Here is a 22,114-nt window from a genome sequence, read left to right on the forward strand (position 1 = left end):
TCTGCAGTCATTGTTTTTACCCTATTCTGCCCTTCAAGCCAAGTCTGTCATTCAATATAATCATGACTGATCAGCCAACTCAGTACCCTGTTCCTGCTTTCTTCCCATATCCTTAGATCCCTTTAGTCCTAAGAACCATATCTAACGTCTTCATGAAAACATTCAATGTCTTGGCCTCAACAGTTTCCTGTGGCAGAGAATTCCACAGGCTCACCACTCTCTGAGTAAAAGAAATTCTCCTCACCTCTGTCCAAAAAGGTCTATCCCTCATTGTTCGACTGTGACCTCTTGTTCTGGAGTCCTCAGTCATTGAGAATATTCTTCTTGCATCTGCACCTGTCTAATCCTGTTAGAGTTTTATCACTTTCTTTGAGACCCCTCCTGATGCTTCTAAACTGTAGTGAATATAATTCTAACTGGTGCAGCCTCTCCCTTTACCTCAATCCCACCATCCCAGTAATCATTCGAGAATACCTTCTTGCACTCCCTTAATAGCCAGAATATCCTTCCTCAGATATTGAGATTAAAACTGCACACAATGCTCCAGATGTGGTCTTACCATTGCCCTGTATAGTTGAAGCAAGATATCCCTGCTTCTGTACTCGTAACCTCTCACCATGAAGACCATTTCCAATTAAAGTTAAAAAGGCACCAGGACTGGATAGGATACAGAGGTGTTGACCATTACTTTCTAGTCCTTTTTAGAGATGAACATGGTGTCAGAGAAATCTGACACAATCATACTTTTATTCAAGAATGTGTATGAGGATGAACCCAATAATTACAGACCAGTCAGTTTCATGTCTGTGGTTAGAAAACATTTAGAAATAATAACCTGAGGCAAAGTTAAGACTCACTTCAACAAGTATGGATTCAATAAAGGGGGTCTGGCAGGGAATTGTACAGTCAAACCATGTCTAAATAATTTATTTGTAAAGATAAAAATATTTTGCTACCAGATTGGTGCAATTTTGAGCTCTGCAAACCTGACTGAGGGAAATGTGGTTTGCAGCATCAAAATTTATTTCCCAAGGCAATGGAATTTATTGGAACCGTGGAGGGATCGGGTGTCCTGGGAACAGTTAAGAGGTTCCGGGTGTGGAGGTAGACTAGGTGGGAGGATATTTTTTCAAAGGAATCATATGAAAGTTAAAGCACAAAAGAGGCCCTCACCCCAGATCGCAAATGTGCTGAAGCTTACAACCTTATATGTCCATTTACCCATCCCACCATAGTCCCTCACACATTCTGCACCAACCTATGCTCCTCTAGCCACCCAACTGGCTCCTTCTACCCTCCATACCACTGTATTTGTAGTGTACTGGAAGCATAGAGAAACCAATGAGGAACATACATGAAAACAATCCCAGAACCAGCAGCAACCTCCAATAGATGCCGATTAGCCTCTATTTGAAGCCGTCGTAGCTGAGGGTCTACTCAGGATGCAGAGGAGGTATAGACAACCCAGAGACCTCAATGCTATGTCCTCCAGGTGAGCAGGTGGATGGCCATCCTCTCACCATGTCTGTCAAGGTGACAGCTTTTAAATTTTTTTAATGCAACCAGTTGCTTCCAAAGATCCACTGAGAACTATACAGCCAGGGCTGTGATGGAAACAGTTGATAGGCCTCTGAAGGTGAGGCTCTGATTCTTACATTAGTCTGAGTGAGGAGGAGCCTTGCTGTCCAGTCCAGACAGAATGTGCCACATATCCATGTGTTCTGCCATCTGCACAACTGGAAAGGCAAAGAGGGGCTTTGTTGGACACTGAAGAGCTGGGAGAATGGTAACAGTCTTCTGAGGAGAAAACTGAGGACATTGAAAAGAAGGAACATCAAAAGAAGAGACAGCAGTGCAGCATTGTGTATAACAAACCAGACTGGACTTAATTGATACTCACTTGCCAGAGATATGAGATGGATAGAATGGCCATTCAAAGATGTAAATTTGCTATCGCTTAATAGACAATTTCCAGAAGAAAATGCAGCTTGTTTTTTTCTGTTTATCTTTCTTGCATTTATCCTGCTTACAATAAAAGTTAATATTTTCAGCTGGTTGGAGGCTTTCCCAAATGTAATTCCCCCACATTGAACAACAGAAGGCTGTTATGCTACTCTGAGGTAAGGGAAAAGGAAGGTCTCCCTTGAGCAGAGTTCTAAGATATTACTGCAATTAGGACAGGTATCCAGTTTAGTGTGATTCTTGTCGGTGCCTAGACAGGTGATGAAATAAAGTAATAATATATTACTGGAAATTAGCTTCTAATGATAAGATAAAGCCTAGTCTTACCAAACCACAAGGCTGCTCTGTCATTACAGAGGTGCAACTGGTGGTGGTTTAACTTGAGGGTCACTAAACTTCAGGCAAGGGGAGAAATTTAGAAAGAGAATCTTTCGTAGTCACCTCAGCCAGTGCAGGAAATGAGCCTGCTCTATTGGCATCACAAACCGGCCATCCAACCAATGGAGTTAACCAATCCCTGTTAGCTTCTATTTCCAAAGTGAGTTATTCACGCCACCTATATGCACTCAGAAGCAAGTCTTTTTCATTTCTCTCTCACTATGTGTACTGTGAAGGCCTATGCCTGTTGGTAGCAACTGTCCTGGTGCACAGCTGGACTTTAAATATGGCACTGGAATCAGGAATATTGAAAAATCCCACCATAGAACAGTATACAACAATGTGCGCACAGCACCATAGAGACAAGCCCTAAATAGAGCAAGTGGGACTTGAATCTGTACCTTCTGACCAAGAAATCAGGATATTAACACTGTGGCACAAGAGCCCCACTGCAGCACTGCAGATATTTTTTAATCAACATGTTCAGAGATGTTGTTACACACCTAAGAAGCTGGTGAAACTTGAACTAGAACTTTCTGGCCCAGAGTTCGGTACACTACCACTGCATCACAAACGACTCCATAGAAAGGGTATGTAAGCTTTAACAAAGGTGCAGAAAATGTGCCAGGAATAGTTGCAGAGATGACGGACTTGTGGTAGGAGACCTGATTGCAGAAGCTGGGGTTGCCTTTCTATGAGAAGACAGGGTTGATAGGGGATTTGATACACATGTCCAAAATCATGAAGGTCTCTGCATAAAGTGGATAGGAAGAGTCTAATCCCATTCAAGAAACAGAGCACATCAATTTAAAGTGATTGTCAAAGGCAACATGGAAAAAAAAATCTAAGTACAGAGCGAGTGGTTGGTAAGGGGAATGCACTTCCTGAGAATGTGAAGGAGGGAGATTCAGTTGTGATTTTCAAGAGGGATTTTTATAAGTCCCTGAAGCAATAAAAATTGTGAGGCAAAAGGGGAAGGGTGGGCAAATGGGACTAGCTTAACACTTTTTTTTGGATAGCTGACACACAGTTGATGGGCTGAATGGCTTCCTTTTGTGCTTTAATCATTCTATGATTTTCATGTGTAGTGATCCTCCAGTGTGGTACTGAGAGAGTGTAGCACTATTGCAGGAGCTATATTTTGAATGAGACATTAAACAAAAAGATGACCAGAGGATTAGATAGGGTAGACAGTGAAAATCTTTTTCCTAGGATGATGCCGTCAGCTTGTACGAGGAGACATAACTACAAATTGAAGGGTGACAGATTTAAGACAGATGTCAGAGGCAGGTTCTTTACTTAGAGTGGTAAAGGCCTTACCTGCCAATGTAGTCAACTCAGCCACATTAGGGAGATTTAAACAATCCTTGGGCAAATGGATTGTTTAATGGATGATGATGGGATAGTGTCAGGGGACAAGCTGAGAATAGTTCGCAGGTCGGCGCAACATCGAGGGTCGAAGGGCCTGTTCTATGCTGTATTGTCCTATGATTAGGTTAGATTCGATTCCCTACAGGGTGGAAACAGGCCCTTTGGCACAACAAGTCCACACCGACCCTCTGAAGAGTAACTCACCCAAACCCCTTTCCCGCTGCCTAATGCACCTAACATTATGGGCAACTTACCATGGCCAATTCACCTAACCTGCACATCTTTGGACTGTGGGAGGAAACTCTACATAGACAGTTGCCTGAGGTTGGAATCAAACTTGGGACCCTGACGCTGTGAGGCAGTAGTGCTAACCACTGAACCACCACGCTATATTCTATGTGCTAAAACCTTTCCTACTCTTTTAGGTACCTTTTAGAGAGTAATGTTTTGAAGAACAGGAGATTCCTCTCCTATGCTCTGTCCAATCAGTAGCCTTTAACAAACATCACTAAAATCAAGTTCTGAGGAAGGGCCACTGGATCCGAAACGTTAACTTTTTTTCTCTCCACAGATCCTGCCAGACCTGCTGCGCTTTACCAGCAATTTCTATTTTTGTTCTTGGTACTGAAATCAGGTTCACTGGTATTGCTCTATGTGAGATCTTGTCTGGTGCAAATTGGGTGCTGTGTTTACTTCAAAAGTACTTAATTGGTTGAAAAACACTTTCAGACATCCTGATGTTGTGAAAGGCAATATATAAATGCAAGGTTTTCATTCTTTTTCTACTTTGCATTCTAATTAGTCTAAGTAACAAATATAGGAAAGCTATTAAACCAGTGTAGTATTTTAAATACTTTTTTAAAAAAGTTTTCCAACAAATGGAGTTTGTTGGTGTCATATATATTTAATAACAATAATATAATAACCGATGATTGCAATATAAATGTTGGGCAGTCATAAGATTATTTTGTCCTTCAAGAGTAATGATCGAATACCCGACCTTCATGTTTGAGCATGACAGTATTAATAATAATCTACATAATTAACAAATGGATTTTCTATTATCTGTACTGAGCATTTAGACTTGCATGCACATTGCAGAAGAGAAACAGATCAATTAATGCAATTGGTTTAAATCTGTGTTTCTGCTCCCCACAAGCTTCCTCCCACCTCACTTCATCTTACTCTATGCTTCCATTCCTTTCTCTTTAATGTACAGATCTAAATTCTCCTTAAAACATCCTCCTTACCCACTTCATACAACAGAGAATTCCACTTTCTAATGTCTCTCTGATTGACCAGCAGTTCCACCTTCGTTTCTTGAATTTATTAATGGCCACTTTATATTTATGGCTTCTAGTGTTGGGCTTCCTAGAATTTGAAACTACTTTTCGGTATGTACCCCATCTACCTTGTATATCATTTTAAAAACCTCTATTTGGTCACCTCTCAGTCTTCTCTGTTCCCTCATTGTTGAGAGATATAACTGCTCTGTTGTTGCATCTTCTTCACAAAGATTCTATTGCACTTCTTTCAGTATAGTAAGCACCCATTTTCCTCCAGTGCTTTTTTAATGCAAAGTAGCCACACTGCCAACTCTGGTTAGGAAGGCAAGATTGTGGAATTTCTTATAAATCCTCAAGAGGGTGTGCTTCAACAGGGAAGGAAGATAAATACCCTTTTTGGTCTCTTGTTTAACTTCGTCCAACTTTTCTCTTACCCACCCTCAACCCTCCCAACTTGACGACATGGCTGAATTGGTGAGCAAGGAAGAAGAAATATAAATTGCAGAGTAACGTGCCACTTAGAGATAAATCCAACTTAGCAAACCATGTTGGTTTATAAACAGCTTACTGTCAGGCTAATATACTTAGTTAGGAAGTCCAATCATGCTGGGTTAGGATGAACTCAGGATCTGAATTACTTCAACCTGCTGAATCCAGAAATAAAAACCTGAGCAGATTAGGCTGTACCTGTCCAATAACGTTAATAGTATGTAATATCAAAAGCATGCTTTGTTTGATTCGTCCAGAGACAAGGCCATTTTCTTGTATCAGGTCAAATGCTGAGGTTGGGTATAAGAAAATCTGCAAAGACCTTCAAATGTAACAATTACATCTACATTTCATTGGTAAGTCCATATTTGGACCATTGCAAGAAACTGTGAGCACCCCATCATAGAAAGACATGGAAATCGAAGAGAGTATACGACATAAGTAAATGAGGATAAACTGCAGAATGGAAACCACAGTTATGAGAAGAGTGGAAAACAGCAAGAGCAACTTGGATTCATATAGCAACTTTAGCACACTTAAACATTCCAAGACAACTCACAGAAGTGACTACTAAAAATTTTTAGGGAAGGAATTCCAGATCCTAGTGTCCAAGTAGCTGAAGGCTTGACTGACAATGGCAGAGCATTGAAGAAGCAGGGACAAGAGGTGGTGAGAGTGGACAGTTAAGCAGCTGGCCAGATTTGGAGGAGCACAGAGGTCTTTGGAGGGCTGTGGGGCTGGAAGAAATGGAGTGGGGTTGAGGCCACAGTCAAATTTGGAAACAAGAATGACAATTTTAAAACTGAGACTTTGTCAGTTTGTGAATCCGTGTGGGTCAGAGAGCACAGGGGTAAAGCAGACTGACTTCTTTCATGTTTTCCATCTTTCTTTCCAGTTTTAGGTTTTGCTTCTTCTCCTGTACAAGAACACGAAGAAACTGCCTCTTCTCTTAGAAGTGTTATGGAAAGAATAGATCAATTTGAATATGCTTTCCATCACAACATTGCTTGTCTTTAAAAACAAATAATGGCCACCCACACAGGGTACCTTTGCTAGTTATCCATGCCTTTATTGCTTGAAATACTAAATATCCATTATTCATCTGTAATTTTTCACATCCAAACTTGTAGGAAATGTTTCATGTAATGAATCAAGTAAGCCAATTTCAATTATAATGTGAATGACTGGACTGAGTGACCAATATTACAAATTGATCATTTTCATTAAAAATGCATTATATGTAGAAACACTGATGAAAGTAGGAAATGAATGAATGAAGTGAGTGAATATTTACTACACTCCATTACCTATAAAATTAATTTTCTGTGAATCTGGATGAAAGGATGACGTGATTTAGTGTAGAAAGTAATTAAGATTAAGAAGACAAGTCAAAATTAGGAAAACATACTTGCATTTATAGAGCACCTTTCATTCCCTCCTGCAGTGCTACACTGAGGCATGATGCTGGATTTTACACACGAGGTGTGGGACTTGAATTCACAGTCGTCATCTGAAGAGATATGATTCCAAACACTGAACCAAGTTAACATATAAAGCCGGCCTCTGAAGTGTCAATCAATCAATCTCAAAATCATTTATGAAGAAATGATTAAAAATCCATCATGTGACAAAAAGAGTTTTGATGGCATAATCAGCACAAGCCTATTTCCACTAAGAGAGAAGCAGGCAAAACCCCTTACATGGATGATTATTTGACCATGGAATATTTTGTCACAGGGAAAACTCGAAGCTGACACTTTAATCTCAAACCTTTTAAGAAGAGGGTGGATAATTATTTGAAGCAAAGGAAAATAATGAGCCATGTGAAGCAAGCAGTGAATTATTTTTGGATTACTTTGGTATTGAGCTCTCACAAATATGATGGGTTTAATGATCTCCTTTTATGCTGTTCTCAGTGGTTGTGCAACAACTTAGTCAGGTACAATATGTGAATTCTTCTGCCAGGAGCACATATTGGGTGTGGAGGTCAGTGTGCCCCACAGGATTTCATGTCTGTCAATTTTAATTGCCCAACTTCCATGTTGGGAACACAAATTCAAAACATTTAACAAGTCTAGACATTCAAATTGATTATCTCTTTGATAGTCTGGATGTACTGACTTTTGAAATAGAATTTTAATATGTTATGCCAGGAAAAGTTGCAATCTAAAATGTCTGTGACTACCCTCCTTCTAACTCGAGGCTTTATATATAAAAAAAGACAGTGAGATTCTTGAGACATTGATAAATGTACTGTTGAGACGTTCAGGACTACATATTAAAGACCAAACTCTGGAACTCCTTCTTTGACGGCACTGCAGGAGTACCATCACCATACAGATTTCAACTGTAGGCAACTCACTATTACCTTCTCAAAGAGAATTAGAGATGGGCAATAAATGCCAGCAATGGCCACATCCCATGAATGACTAGTTATGTGACAATTCAATGAAATTCACTTCCTTTCTGAGTGCTGAGCCTAATGGCAGATAATTCTAAATAAATTCTAATCTCCAAATGTGTGTCTTTTTAACAAAAGCTTTTCCTTCTTGAAATCAGATGCATTTGTTTTCATGGCTCTGAAGATATTCTTGTGTTTCTTTGACTCCTATTGAATAACAATTAGGGTTCTTGTTTATCTGAATCATAGACAAACTCATCAACAAAAAAATCATGTCGTTATAATGGCAGATTTCAAGCCTTTCTTACAACCGAGAAGAATTTTGTGTTTGTTCAGCTGTGATCTTTTAACTTTTGATGAAGGAATTCAGTGATAATTAATACAATAAATTTTTACCTTGTATTTTGGGCATCTATATGTATTTGCATTGGCATCAACTGTACAAAGGCTACTATCTACACATTGCTATATCCAGATGGATAGGCTTGGCAATGAGTTACAAGCAATAATTCAATCAATAAAATGTCAGGGACCATGAGATCACAGCTCAAGTGGATTATGAATGTCAGCAAGACCCCTCAATTGAATTATTGCCATAAAGGCATTGACAGACATTTGTTACTCTTTGTACTATATATTTTGTGGTTTATTTTATCTCGGACTGTCCCCTTTTCAGTTGTCTCATGATTTTACAGCCAGCACTTTGAGCATGGTGGAGCAGCATAACATAAATTTAAAGGGTAATAAAGATTACAGTGACAGATGACCAGAAAGTATAGAGTACATGATATGATATAATTCATGCTATATTTGAAACAGCTCTTGATTACTTAGACATTCTGTTTCCAATTCTTCCACTGAGCTGTTAAATGCTCACTAAATATTACAAATATGCTAAATGTACAGAACAAAATGAGAATCATTTTTTTCAATATTGCAAAATAAAATCAACAGATCAGTATCTGCTAAACATTTTACTTTCAGAGATCTCAACATGGAAAGAGTTACAGTTATTAGTACAATCATATTTTATTCGATTATGTTTATTAAAGCTTCAAATATATAATTTTACTTGTGCCAGCTACCTCGTTTCCTAACTTGAATCAATTGACTACTGACTGTGTTATCTCCGACTCAGAATGATAATTATTTGAAATGTCAAATTGTAGACATCCTTACTTTCTCAACTATTCCATCTTCCTGCAGCTCTCCTTCAACAGCAGAGTATTAGCTATGACTCTTGCTCCATCTGCATCTGAGTCAGAAGGTTGTGGATCCATAGTCCCGCTCCAGAGACCTGGCCGCAAAATATAGGCTAATAGTACAGGGCACAGTGTGAGAGTGCAGCATCATTGGAGGTATCAATTTTCAGATCAAATGCGAAACCAAGGCCTTGTCTGCTCTCTCTGTGGGATGTAAAAGATCCCACACCACAATTTTGAAATAAGAGCAGGGAGCTCATCATGATACTTGCCCAATATCTATCCCTGAACCTGAAACAGACGGGCTGAGTTTTCCCATTTTTAGACTAAGTGTTATTTTTGGAGGGTTTCAAGGTAAGTGTCTCATCATGGCTAAGAGTAATTTTTCTCTTGCTGCCTTTTGTTGCTCACGTCATTGTGCATCCAAGCTTTACAGTGCTCGTTTGGTGGGCATGCTTGCAGCTGCCAGGACTTTGTGTCATTCATGCTGATGGTGCATATTTAGAACTCAGTTGCTCAATACTTGCTATGCTGCAAACCAGGAACCGACTTTCACACTCTGGTGCTTGACCACATTGGAAAGGACACACCCCAGAAAGGGAAGCTGGCAGCCTGTTTTAGTGACAGGGATCTGGGGGTGCAAGTGGATGAGGAGGTGGAGAGAATGGCCTGCCCCTTTCCGGCAAAATGGCAAAGCAGACCACACCACCTGACACAGCTAGCCTGCACCTGGATTGTGGCCTGGACCCAGATGATGGCCTGGATCAATGTCATCAATGTAGATCAAAGGAAATGCCCAGCAATGCCCAGAAATGCTCAAGTCAATGATCTTCTGCATTCTGTAAGAGTAAATACTGCTGTCTTCTCTCTGATACCTCACACTCCTTCTAAGTCTGCCACTGCACACAGATCTTATCAAGGCTAATGGTCTGCAGCTTTCACTACTGTACGCAGCATCTCCATTCAATGGCTTTTCCTCACCTCATCTTCACAAACGAGTAGGCCGTCTTGCCCTCTGAGCTCCGTACTCACTCATTTGGAACTCACCTTCACCATTCCATTTGCTTTCATCTCACTCAATCCTTACTGCTTTCTGATTGCAAAACAAAATGTCCCATATTTAAGCAGATAGAGCCAAGAGGAATGGCAGGATAGCCAATATTCATGTCTTTAGCCTATATGAGATATAGATCCTTGCAGTGGCTGGAGAGGACTATGAATCATATGGCAAAAGTGAGAACTGCAGATGCTGGAAATCAGAGTCTACATTAGAGTGGTGCTGGAAAAGCACAGCAGGTCAGGCAGCATCCGAGGAGCAGGAAAATCGACATTTCAGGCAAAAGCCTGTCGATTTTCCTGCTCCTCAGATGCTGCCTGACCTGCTGTGTTTTTCCAGCACCTCTCTAATCTAGACTATGAATCATCATATCCCGGCAAGGCGATAAGCTTCATTGAGCTGTGCTGTTCTGCAAACCCATTACCAACAGTGTTAACTGATTCTTAGGATGCTCAAGCTCCCACCCTTTTGTGCAACTAATGTTCTCTCTTTCCTTTTCTCAAGGCACCAGCAACACTCACACATCCTCTGCCACACATAGTCCAGTTGCTCCTCCCCCCTGAGGAAGAGACCACAGACACTTCAAAGGATGCACTGCCAAGGCTTTCTGCTGCCCCCTCCACCAGTTCCTACTTTCACCTTGGTGCATTCTTGATTTAACCTAGATTTGGGACTGCAGTTTGGTGAGCACATTGTGTTACATCCCTGTATCTGGTCAATGAAAAGATGCCCCAGATTGCTGGCACTCAGAGGAATGCTAGATGCCAAGCGCCTGCTGAAGCCCCAGGGAGAAGATGATCTCATGTTGTTGACCTTTAATAACTTTGTACAAATGCAAACTCAGACACAAGCAGACTTGTCAGAGATACTCAGCAGATTAGATCAAAGGTTCAAGGAGTCCACCAACACAAGAAGGTAAGAACATAAGAAGTAACAGCAGGAATAAACCATTCGGCTCCTCAAACCTGCCCCACCATTTAATGAGACCATAGCTGAAATAATGCAAGGAAATCTGGATGCTGGAAATTTGAAACAAATGCATCAGAAAACAAAGATGTGGAAGTGACCATATCTTGAGTTACAACACTACAGATATGATTGAATGAAGTGCAGGTAAATCTTTACTTTACCTGGAAGGTGTGATTGGAGCCTTGGATAGTGAGAAGGCAAGTGAACAAGTGCTGCATCTTCTGCAATTGCATGTGAAGGTGCCATGAGGGGGTGAGGAGGTGTCAGGAACGGATCAGGATGCTCTGGGAGGAATGGTCTCTGCAAAATGTTGACAATGGAGGAGAGGGGAATATGTGATGGCAATGCAGATGGCAGAAATAGCAGTTTATGGTCCTTTGCATGTGGACGCTTATGGTGTGGAAAGTGAGAACCCTATTATTGTTGAAGGAGGGGGGAAAAGGGTGAGGGAATATGTGCAGGAAATGGGTCAGGCATGGCTGAGGGCTCTGTCAATCATGATGGTGGGGAAAGACAGGACCATAACAAACAGGAAGAGGAGTAGGCCATTTACCCCCTTGAATGCACTCCACTATTCAGTAGGATCATGGCTGTTCCAGCTTCCTCACATCTGCATTTCCTGTGTTCCTTGGTTGAGGGAAAAGGTGGACATGTCTGAAGTCCCCCTGCAGAAGAATAGTTGCATCATCATCAGAAAGTTGCAACAGAGAGAGAGAAACTGAGAGAATGGAATGCACTGCTTACAGTGTGAGGATGTAAAGTCAAAGTAAATATGGGAATTGGTGGATTTATAATGAAGATCAGTTTATAATGGATATCAGTTTATAATGGCTATCAGTGGCCAGCCTATCCCCAGAAATGGAAACAGAGATGTCAAGGAAGGGAAGGGAGAAGTCAAAAAGATTGCAGGTGAAAGTGAGAGCAGGATGGAAATTTGAAGCAAATTTGATCATTTTTTCCAATTCTGGATAAGAGAAAAGACAGCACCAATGATGTCATGGCTCACCTGCCTCAAGCATCCACTCCCCTTTTGTGACAGCTCATTATGGTCCTCAATTTCCTGATATTTCAAACATCTATCTGTTGTATAGTCATAGAGTTTTTGCAGCACAGATAGAGGTCCTTCAACCCATTGTTTCTCCATTAGTCATCAGACATCTATCAATTCTAATCCCATTTTCTAGCACTTGTCATATAGTCTATACTGTACTTTTACTTACATGCATCTTAAATATTTAAGACTTCTACCATGCTTTTAGGTAATAAGTTCTATGTGGAAATATTTTTCCTCATATCCCCCTAAAACCTTTTCTGTTCATCTTAAACTATGGCCCTTGGTTATTGACCCTACTATTAAGGGTAAAAGTTTTCCATTATTTACCCTATATATGCCCCATATAACTTAGTACACCTCAATCATGTCCACCGTCAGTCCTCTCTGCCATAAGGAAAATAACCCGAGTCTATCTAGTCTCTCTTCATAATTGAATTCTCACGATGTTGAGTTGAGAGTTCTACAAGCTCTGAATGAAATGTTCACTCTATTATGTCTCCTAAAGTCAGTGTCCTCGGGTCATACATTAAACATCCTGGTGACTCTCCACTGCACTTTCTCTACTGCTATCCCATCCTTCCTCTATTGTATGACCATAACTGCACACAGCTGTGACCTAACATATCATAGCCTCCTTGCTTTTGCATTCAGTGCCTTAATTAATACAGGCAACTATGCTATATGTCTTCTTAAATGCCCTATTTATTTGTCTTTTTGCCTTCAACGATCTATGAACATATATGCCAAGGCCCTTTGAATGCTCTGCCCTTCCATTCATCATGTGCTCCCTTGCCTTGTTAGTCCTCCCAAAGTGTATCACATCACAATCTTCAAGATTAAATTCCATCTGCCAACTATTCAGCCCATCTGATTAGCCCATCATATCTTATCCTGTAGTCTAAGGTTTTTCTTCCTTGCTATCACACCATCAGCTTTCCTGTCATTTGCAAATTTACTAATAATACCCCATACATTCATGTCTATATGATTGACATTGGCCACAATCAGCAGGGAACCCAACACCAAACACTGTGGTATGCCACTGGACACATGCTTCCAGTCACAAAAATACCCTTCACCACCACCCATTGCTTCCTGCTCCTTAGCCAAATTTGTATCCAAATTGTTACTTGCCTTGGATCTCCTGAGCCCTTAGCTTCTTAAACAGTCTGCCATGTGAGACCTTGTCAAAAGCTTAACTGAAGTCCATCTCGACTACATCAACTACACTACTCTTATCTGCATACCTCGTCATCTCCTCACAAAATGTAATCAGTCCATTTAGTTTAGTCTTTGAAAAGCTTTTGTCCTTTCTGGTCTTAGGACCAACAGCCTTTGGTTTAAGCCCGATCCCTATTTCCCAGAACTGGAATATATTCTCTGGTGAAAAGCCTCAGATTAAAGCGATAACCCTTCATCACAAACTTATTTCTATGTGTTTGTCTCACATTAGCTAACCTTTCCTCATTTATGTGCAGCTCCCTTCTCTCCCATCCACTGCCAAGAATCCAGATGGTGCCAATTTCTGAAATGAAAGTCAGAGCAGGTATCCAGCAACTGACTGCATGCTTCTCTGGTCATCCATTTTAAGGTCCATTCACCAATATCTTATTACACACTCCATGGGCAGTTAGCAACTCTACAGCAGTCAATACAAACAAAACACCAGCCTCATCACACTGTCAAAACTGACCTTAGACTATCTCATACTACACTTCATTTACCACTGCACTTTGGAGCGCATCAGCAGCTTAGATTGTAAAACCAATCCTGCCCAACAGAGCCATGGATCATCTAATCATTAAATTGGCTAAGGAGAAAGTGACATCCCCCAGTAGGTACAAACAAGGTTGGATTTGGTTCGCTCAGTTGGCTGGATCTAACGTACGATGTGTTCCCTGGGACATACACTGAGACAAACATAGACTATGCCTGGAGGGCCATCGAATTGATGAAAAATGCTCTTTGGTCTGCCCAAAACCTGTTGGTTTCCCAGAACAAGGAGCTGACCCATACTGAGTCTTGCAGATTGGCACATTCCAAGGCCTAGGATTACATGCTGAGGGATGCCCTAAAGCTTGGGGCAGCTGCTGCCAAAGTGCAGTGGGGCAAGACCACTGCCTGAGGTCCTTCTGCGAAAGTTAAATGGGGGCCTGTTCAGTTATTGGACCCTCCTGATGCCTGAAATGCACATGTAAATAGTCTTTTTCAAGTAAGAGACACCTTTGGTTTGTTTGGATAGAGTCAAATACATTGTTTGTTTCCTTATGAGTTTTATGAATTATACTTTATTCATAAAATATTCATAAATATACATATTTTATGAATAAAGTATATTTTTGGAATAAAAGGACATTGGCTGGATGGCTGGTTTGTAATGCAGGGTGATGACTCCATTGCATGGGTTCAATTCCGCACTGGCTGAGGTTGTCATGAAGGATTCACCTTCACAACCTCTCCTCTCACCTGAGGCATGGCAAGCCTCTGGTGAAACACCATCCGTCATCTCAAGTACAGCCCTATGGTCTAGTAGGACTATGGTTGCATTTCCTTTTCCAATCAAGGAGATGACTTGAGTCCATTGGAAGGGAGTTTACACATCATTTAATATTCAAAGTCAGAAGTTCCCATTGTTCTACACTACCAACTTGATGAGGGGTGGGAAAAATATGCATTCAAGCAAAATATTCTGTCCAGGGTAACAATCAAATCAATTTTTGTTTGTTTTCACTGTCTGCATAGAGCAGTCAGAAAACAGTATCCCTGGGGCAGCCTCAGATAGGAAGGAGGTTAAAAAGAAAGGCTTTTGCCTGAAACGTCAATTCTCCTGCTACTCAGATGCTCCCTGACTTGCTGTGCTTTTCCAGCACCACACTCTCGACTCGGATAGGGAGGAGTCAAAAGGTGGAATAGGGAAGAAACACAAGGCAGTCAGCTATGAGGTCGGGACATAAGGCAGCTTCTGCTCTGTCTCTGTATAGCCAGGACCAAAGGACATTGCTTTGGAAGATACTGTAAGGAACATGTACAGCCCGAAGACACAGACCAGAGGAGACATGACAAGGTGAATATTTCATTCAGAGACTGCTGGATCCTCAACCGAACACGTGCGGACAGTCCTGAGCCCTTCATCTCCCAACTGATATTTTGTTTATAGCTTGACAACTGTTGTTTAATCAATCATATAAACATTTCACCTTGTTGTGCCATATTGACATTTGGGGTTGTATTAACAATACTCTTATGATTCAAAAATCCAGAACCGGTGCCAATTGCATATTCACCATTCTTTAGTGTGATTCATCAAGACAATGCCAGACCTTTGGTTGTAAATAAATGAGTTTGGTCATGACCTGTAAGGCTGAATGACTCTCACACGATCACTTATTGGCCATTTATTAGCAAAGTATTCACTGTTGAAACCCTAAAAAGAAATTTGGAACTGAGAACTCAACAGTGAGAATCAGATTTTACCATTGCTGGAATCTCACAATATTCTCACCATTGTCCTTATCACTCAAAAGCTGTAAAAATTCAATCCAACTGTTATTGGCAATGTGTTTTTTTGCAAATTGATTGTTATATGCTCCACACTACAACAAGGACTAACTTCAAAAGCGATGCATTGACTGTAAACAATTTTGTTGCACATTGAGATCATGAAAATCACTTGATAAATGCATGACTGTCTTTCTTTCTCAGGTATTTTCAAATTCCTACATCATTGTCCCCTTCCTATTTCTGTAACTGATTTTACAGCCCTCTGAGATCAGTATCCCCTCCAATTCCAGCTCTCTTGCACATTGCTGACTTTAATGGCTCCATCAGTGGTGACTATGTCATCAGCTGTCTCCATGTTCAGTTCTTAAATTTCCTCCTAAACCTCTAATCGCTTTTCATGTTTAAGAATCTCCTTCCTGCCTCATTTACCAGGCTTTTGGTTACCTAATATAATTCATTTGTGACTTGGTGTCCAATTTTGTTTGATAGTCTCTTCTGCAAAGCATCTGGGAATATTTTACTTGAAATATTTTACTGTAAATCCAAGTTGTGTTGCTTTGGGGAGGTAAAGGCAGGGTTATTGTTACAGGTCAATGACATTATGGCCTTGTTTGGTTGAAATTGTTTAGGCTCTCAGTGCTTAGAGTTACAATCAGTCCCATAATGTTTATGTTGAAATTTTGTAATGGTGGTCAGTTGGTTTGATTAGAGTGAAAACGTAGTTTTTCTATCATTAGCCTTTGTTATGCATTTGCCAGTTTGATGTATATCTTAAGTGTCTTGTTTTTCCGCAGACTAATTCAGAGAAGCCATTGGTTCTAAATCCAAACAGGTTTATTTATAGCACTTTGAAATAACTGCGCAGAGACCAGTATCCCATCACCAACCCACCCTTTCTTTGCATGTGCACTGCACAGAGGCTGTAACCAGCCAGCTCAGAGGCAGTCTCTAAACTGAGGAGATCTTCTGAATTTCAGAAATCACACAACATTAGGTTATAGTCCAACAGGTTTAAATGAAATCGCACGCTTGTAGAGCGTAGCCCCTTCATCAGGTGAAGTGAGAGGGAAGCACACAGAACATAGTATTTATGGGCAGAGATATCAAGGGCGGAGAGATCAAAAGATGATAGAAATGGTGTGAGTGGAGTGTCAAATAATAAGTCTCTGCAGGTGACCAAGAGTGTTAGACAGTGTGAGTAAGGTGTTAATGGCTGAATAGCAACCGAAGGGATGACCTTTAATCTGATTAAATGAGGTAGAGAGATAATGACAAAAAATTAAAAATAAATTGGTGCTGAAGACAAACTAAATACCTGGAAAAAAGTGCAACACAAACAGAAGCTGCTAGAAAAGCCCAGCAGGTCAGGCAGCATTTATGAATAAAATCTAGAGGAATGGTCACCAGACCCAAAATGTTAACTCTGATTTTACTACACAGATGGCTCCAGACCCACTGAGCAGCCCCCAGTAGCCCTTCCATTACTCCTGATTTACAGCATCAGCAGTTCTTTCGGTTTTTATTTCACTGGAATAACATGATAGGTATAAGAGTTGCATGCCAAGGGGCTAACCAGAGTAATACATAATCCAAAATTGTACAAACTAGTTAGACAGATCATAACAATTTATCAAGGTGGTGCTATCAAAGCAGGACAGTAAGGAAGATTTTACAGGTACAGAACAGTGTGATGGGATCACATGTACCATGGCATGAAACCATGTTTGAGGCCATCTTCAAGGGTATGGAACTTGGCTATCAGTTTCTGCTGGGCAAAACTCCATTGTTGTGTATCTCAATGGTCACCTTGGAGGACGTTTACCCAAAGATCAAAAGCTGAAGTTTTCTCCAACTGGGAAACAACATTCCTGTCTGACGATTGTTGCGCAATGTCCATTCATCCATTGTTGCAGCATCTGCATGATCTCATCAATATACCATGTCTGGGGGCATCCTTGCTGTGGCGTATGAGATAGACAACATGATTGGTGGTGTTCTGAATCTCGTGTTTAGTTTTTTTCTTTTTTTCTCTTTTTCTTTTTTTCTTTTATTTTAATTTCCACCACCAGGAAGATAGGAAAACACCCGAGTGGCCAGTGACAAGCAGTGCCCTTCACATACTACCCTTTTTTTTTATATATATTAACCCCCACACTACCACCTAAGTGCGGTAGTGCTTATTTTTTCTCCAGCACCCATGGTGTGTGTGTGCAGGTGTGAGACACAGTGAAAGACACAAAGTGCTTGAATCTTTATTGAAATTCCACCACCAGGAAGATAGGAAAACACCCGGGTGGCCAGTGACAAACACTGCCCTTCACTTCAAAGGGCAGTGCTGTGTGATCAAAACAGTAAAGGGAATCTCATGTTTAAACCTGTCAGCCAGAGGTCCCTGATTGGTTCAGGTTTACAACCCCAATCAATGATTTCATAGTCAATGAGATCCACCTCGACATGGTTCCCATCACTACACACTTAAAGACAGCTCAGAATTTTCAGGATTTTTCATATCTAAGGTCTCAGCCAAAATGCAGTGTATTGAGCTCTCTAGTTCCGCCCATAGGTTTAGGCAATCAAGTACATTTACACATATAAGGGACCAAAGTGAGACTTAAAACACATTCATGTAGCTATGCTGCAACATAGTCAGGACAATGCTAAATATCATGTAAACAGACAGGGCAAAAGGGGTCCATTCAGCCATCTCCTCTTTGAAATAGTTATCCAATTGGCACCACTTTCTCACACTTTCCCCATATTTTACACATTTTTCATTTTCAAGTATATATCTAATTCTCTATTGAAAGTCACAATTGAATTTGCTTCCATTATTTCAGATAATGCATTCCAGGGAAAAATCTTCTCAGGTCTCCATCTCAATTTGTCTGCCCATCTTAACATTCTCCAAATATGTAAGACTTCTATTTAGGAAACCATTTTCTGTGCTCTTATCAAATGAGATAGCATAGTGGCTCAGTGGTTAGCATTGTTGCATCACAGCGTCAGGGACCAGCATTGATTCCATCTTTGGGTAACTGTCTGTGTGGAATTTGCACATTCTCCCCCTGCCTATGTGGATTTCCTTCGGGTGCTCCAGTTTTTTCTCACAGTCCAAAGATGTGCAAGTTAGGTGGATTGGCCATGCTAAATTGCACATAGTGTCCAAGGATATGCAGGCAAGGTGGATTAGCTGTGGGAAATGCAGCGTTACAGGAATAGGATGGGGTCTGGGTGGGATGCTCTTCAGAGGGTCAGTGTGAACTCAATTGGCCAAATGCCTGTTTCCACACTGTAGGGATTCTATGATTCTATAAAATTATTCCAACTCCTTTATTACTAGATGGTACTTAAAATAGCAACTCAAAGAATGAGAAATATGTCTTAAACGTTTGAATAACTGTTTTGCACAGTATAATTTTGGAGGCTGTAAGCTGTAATTTATAACAGTATACATGCATTTTTATTCAAGTGAACAATTTTTACTCTCATCAGTAACTTTTGGAAGGTCTGGCTAGATATTTTTGCTTTGCAACACAGATTTACTGCTAATGCTGATTTAGTACATCCATGTTCCCAATATGCAGGCCAATGAGCATATTGTTGGCGTCCTGCTATTCAAGTATTGGGTCTGGAGATTGTGTTACTTAAGTGGCTCTGTCATCTAATAGGCATATTATGAATATAATAAATAGAACCTGGAGGCCATTTGATCTTTCAAACTTCCTTCACCATTCAACTACACTATCATCAGATCTCTTCATTCCTAAGGCTCAATTGACTATAATCTTGAATACACTCAATGACTGAGCATTGACAGATTTCTGCAGTAGACTATTCCATAGATTCTCAACCCATTGAATGGAGAAATTCACCTCATCTTGGTCCTAAACAAGGGGCAATCAATGAAAGCTTCAAAGTCACTACTCAAGAATTATTAATTGATCTTAAATTTCTTGAGCTCTCTAGTGTGATTTAAAACCAAATCCCCACAGTATGAACTTGCACCTCTGGATTACTAGTCAACTCAAATTAGCACTGCTTCACCATTGATCTTTTCTCCATATTTACCCTGTCAAGACCCTTAAGAATTTCATATGTTTTACAGACAGCACAATGGCTCAGATTCCCACCTCGGGCGACAGTCTGTATGAAGTTTGCACGTTCCCCCTATGTCTGCATGGGTTTCCTTCAGGTGCCCTGGTTTCCTCCCACAATCCAAAGATGTGCAGATCAGGTGAATTGACCATGCTAAATTGCCCATAGTGTTGGGTGCATTCATCAGGGATAAATGCAGGGGAATGGATCTGGGTGGGTTACTCTTTGGGGGGTCAGTGTGGACTTATTGGGCTGAAGGGCCTGTTTCCATACTGTAGGGAATCTAATCAATGAGATCTTCTCTTGTTTTCTGAAACTCCAGCGACATTGATGTCGTATTACAATAAGACAATTGCTTCATCCCCAAAACAGTGATATGGGCAGTGTAATATTCTGGTCAACTAGTTTGTCAAGAAGCTCAGTTGTACATTATTCATTTTTTAAATTAAACCACGTCCCCCATCTACCATAATATAGGTTACATTTAGATTTATTGTCATATGTGCATAAAGGTATAGAGAAAAGTATTTTTTGGGTGTTATAAGTAAAGTATTGCCACGTGCCAATGCCACCTTGAAGCACTGAATATAATGCAACATGTTACTGCAGTAAAGTTCATCTTTCTCTCTCTTCTTATTCCTCTTCCACTGCTCCTCCAGTCGTTGCTTGACATCTGCCAGAGTCTTTGAAACAGGCTCTGGACTCTCTGCAACAGCCTCAGGAGACTTTGTATGGGGTCTCTGTGATGGACACAGGGCCCCTGTAACATGCTCTGGAAACTCTCTAACAGGCTCCAGAATCTCTGCACCGTGCTACGGAATCTCTGTAAAAGGCTCCAGAATTTCTGTAACATGCTCTGGAATCTCTGTAACGGGCTCTGGGATCACTGTAACGGGCTCCGGGGTCCCTGTAACGTGCTCTGGAATCTTTGTAATGGTCTCCGGCATATCTGTAACGGTCCCTGGCATCTCTGTAATGGGATCCGGGCCTCTGTAATAGGCTCCAGGGCCTCTGTAATGGGCTCCAGAATCACTGTAATGTGTTCCAGGGCCTCTGTAACAAGGTACAGAATCTCTGTAATGGGCTCTGGAATCTCTGTAACAAGCTCTCAAAATCCTTGTAACAGGCTCTAGGGTCTCTATGCTCCGGAATCTCTGTTACAGGCTCCGGGATCTCTGTAATGTGCTCCAGAATCACTGTAATGGGCTCTGGAATCTCTATAACATGCTCTGGGATCTCTGTAACGTGTTCTGGAATCACTGTAGTGTGCTCCAGGCCTCTATAACAGGATCCGGAATCTCTGTAATAGGCTCCGTAATCTTTGTAACGGGATCCAGAATCTCTGGAATCTCTGTAATGTGCTCCAGGGTCTCTGTAGCAGGATCTGGAATCTCTGTAACGTACTCCGTAATCTTTGTAACGTGCTCCAGGGTCTCTGTAACGGTCTCTGGCATCTCCGTAACGGGAGATGGAGTTTCTGTAACGTGCTCCGGAAGCACTGTAATGTGCTCCTGGGCCTCTGTAATAGGATCCGGAATCTCTGTAATGGGCTCCGGAGTCTCTATTACAGGATCCAGAATCTTTCTAACATACTCTGGTATCTCTATAATGTGCTCCGGGGTCTCTGAAAAGGGACCCAGAATCCCTGTAACATACTCTGGGGTCTCCGTAACATGCTCCGGAATCACTGTAATGTGTGCCAGAATCACTGTAACGGGATCTGGAATCTCTGTAATGTACTCTGGAATTGCTGTAACATGCTCCGGAATCTCTGTTGCGTGCTCTGGGGTTTCTGTAACGTGCTTTAGGGTCACTGTAACAGGCTCCGGAATCACTATAATGGGCTCTGGAATCACTGTAATGGGCTCTGGAATCTCTGTATCGGGATCTGGTATCTCTGTAACGTTCTCTGTAATCTCTGTAACATGCTCCGGAGTCTCTGTAACGAGCTCTGGAATCTATGTAACTGGCTCTGGAATCTCCGTAACGTGCTCCGAGGTCTCTGTAACGGGATCTGGAGTTTCTGTAACGTGCTCCGGAATTACTGTGTGTACTCCGGGGCCTCAATAACAGGATCTGGAATCTCTGAAATGGGCTCAGGAGTCTCTAGAACATGCCCAGAGTCTCTGTAACGTGCTCTGGAATCACTGTAATGGGCTCTGGAATCTCTGTAACAGGATCTGGAATCTCTGTAATGGGCTCTGGATTCACTGTAATGGTCTCTGGCATCTCTGTAATGTGCTCTGGGGTCTCTGTAACATGCTCCAGAATCTCTGTAACATGCTCCAGAGCCTCTGTAATGGGCTCCGGAATCTCTCAAGTTTAACAATATTCTTCTCATAGAAGGGT

This window comes from Chiloscyllium plagiosum, unplaced genomic scaffold (assembly GCF_037043375.1).
Source record: "Chiloscyllium plagiosum isolate Xiang-an unplaced genomic scaffold, Cpla_swu_hap1 HiC_scaffold_4, whole genome shotgun sequence".
NCBI classification, from domain to species: domain Eukaryota; kingdom Metazoa; phylum Chordata; class Chondrichthyes; order Orectolobiformes; family Hemiscylliidae; genus Chiloscyllium; species Chiloscyllium plagiosum.